This window comes from Microtus ochrogaster, chromosome 1 (genome assembly GCF_000317375.1).
Source record: "Microtus ochrogaster isolate Prairie Vole_2 chromosome 1, MicOch1.0, whole genome shotgun sequence".
Lineage (NCBI taxonomy): Eukaryota > Metazoa > Chordata > Mammalia > Rodentia > Cricetidae > Microtus > Microtus ochrogaster.
This window is the reverse complement of record NC_022009.1, coordinates 84,836,916-84,839,381: the sequence shown is the minus strand read 5'-3', so window position 1 is coordinate 84,839,381 and position 2,466 is coordinate 84,836,916.

Below are 2,466 nucleotides of genomic sequence, written 5' to 3'. Positions count from 1 at the left end.
GAGTCCGGTTTTATCTATGGCAACTCTTATAAAGGAAAATATTTAATTGTGGTGGCTCACTTACAGTTTTAGAGGTTTAGTCCATTATCATCATGGTGCAACATTGTGGCATGCAGGCAGACATGGTGCTGGAGAAGTAGCCAAGCTATATCTTGATAAGCAGCAGGAAGTAGTCTGAGTGTCATACTGTGTGAAACTTGAGCAAAGGAGTCCTCAAAGCCCATCCCCACAGTGATACACTTTCTCCAAAAAGGCCACACCAACTCCAACAAAGTCACATCTCTTAATAATGCCACTTCCTATGGGTTTATGGGGACCAATTATATTCAAATTACCATGACATATAACCCGCTTCTTCAGAAGGCTGGGAATTGGAGGTGATTAATAACCTGGTGATCTGCATTATCTGTTGGTCCAGGCTATATCAAGCTTTTACAACCAGGATTGGAGGTGGCCAATGTCTAATTATCCTTAATATATTCTTAATCATTAAGTGTCTAAATGACACTTATATTACCTGTATAGCCAGGGGCTTCCCTCAATCTTCCACAAGGAGGACTGTAGATAACTAATAGCCCAAATGACCTTTATACTACCTGTATGATGAAGATTAAGCCAGGTCCTTTCCTAGGCCCTTAAGCTTATCCATGTAGCCTATCTGTAAAACTCATCTTCTTGGAAGAAATGACATATATGCTGAGTTGAGTGTTGATGTAATTATGCCTCCTTATGCACTGGGGGTTGTATTACTTCTCAAATTATACTGTGTTTAAAATGCTGACAATAAACCACCTGACATCAAACCATTTCCCTGTCTGCTATGACACCTGCAGTTCTGGGTATTTTTCTACTTTTATTACTAATAACAAATATTACAATGCTATATATAATAAACATATAAATATAATATATAATAAACATATATGAATATATGTATGATATGTGCATATATGTGTATTTATTTTAAAAAGAATATAGACTTGTACTTTGAGAAAATAATAGAAAGCAACTTTATCTCCTGATCCAAAACAACTGAAAAATTATTCTTCCACCAAGTGAATGGTTATCAAGACATTCAGGATTATTCAGTGAAGAACAGTGATCCCTCTGACATGGGAAACAAATGGGGTAAGCTACATGAAAGCTCTAGATCATTGGACATACAAAATTTCCCTTCTCTATCTCTTTCTCTTTCTCTCTCTCTCTCTGTATGTGTGTATGTGTGTGTGTGTGTATGTATGTACACATGTGTGAGATCTTGCCAGAGCCATGCACAAAGAGGTCAGTGTGGAGAGAATGTCACAGAAAAAACTTTGGAGAGAAGCAAAGACCCCACTCACCAATGTTGAATATTGGTTATAACACACTCATGAGGGAATGGCCTGAAGAAAGACTCGTTCAGGAGGATTAGAGATATAATCATTGGGGTATTTATAGACAGGTTTGGGAATTGCTTCCCTTCACAACACAGGGATTTGCTTTAACCATACCACACAGTGGATCTAGATGAAATACTGCCCAAGTTGTAGCTGGAAAAATGCTTAAAGCAATCTCCAAAAGGGTTAGATACTTTATATAAAATGACCTGATTTTCAGAATGAAATTCAAATATAATACAAGAAACAAAATAAAACAAAAGCATGTACTTATAAATACTGCATCCAGGAAACCTGAAACAAACAATAAGAACAAAAATCTCATACTGAATGAAACCACCACTACCACCACAAATACAATGTCAGATATTCAATAAAAAGTTATCATGCAAATGAAAACCACAGGTAGAGGGAGTGAACATGTGAAAGAAAGTTTCAAGTCAGTCCATACATATGTTAGGATATCTAGATTGAAAGCACTGTAACAGGACTGTTTTCTCCAGCTGAAAAGTCATCATCATAGTTTTCTTGAAGCAAAGAAGTGGTGGTATTCTGCAAAATACCCTGGCTCACCATCATGTCGGTAAAGACAGATCTATATGGCAGTGTGTATTACTTTTCTCATTGCTCTAACAAGATACCCAACAAAAACAACTTAAGCAAAGAGATATTTATTTTTGGCTCATAGTTTTAGAAAACCAAGTTCGTCAGAGAGGGGAACAGGAGAACTATTCACATTGCACCTGCAGGGCTATTTAAATTTCAAAGAGAGGTAAACACTGTAAAATATTTTTCTCCTTTTGTTCATTCTGGAATTCACCTTATGGGAATGTGGCCAACAATCGGAGTGGGCTGTTTCCCTCTTGGGTAACACCTTCAGATACACATGAAAGGTATGTTGCCTTAGTGATTCCAAATCCAATTAAGTTGATAATGAAGATTATCCATCACAAGTCTACTTCTGGTCAACCCAAATCTATCACCTGTAAGCCATAACATTCTACCAATGATCCTCAAAAGCTCACTGCTGTCTCACAATGCAAGTTGCGTTGAATTAATTGCATTAAGTGTACCCTTAATCTTCACAATT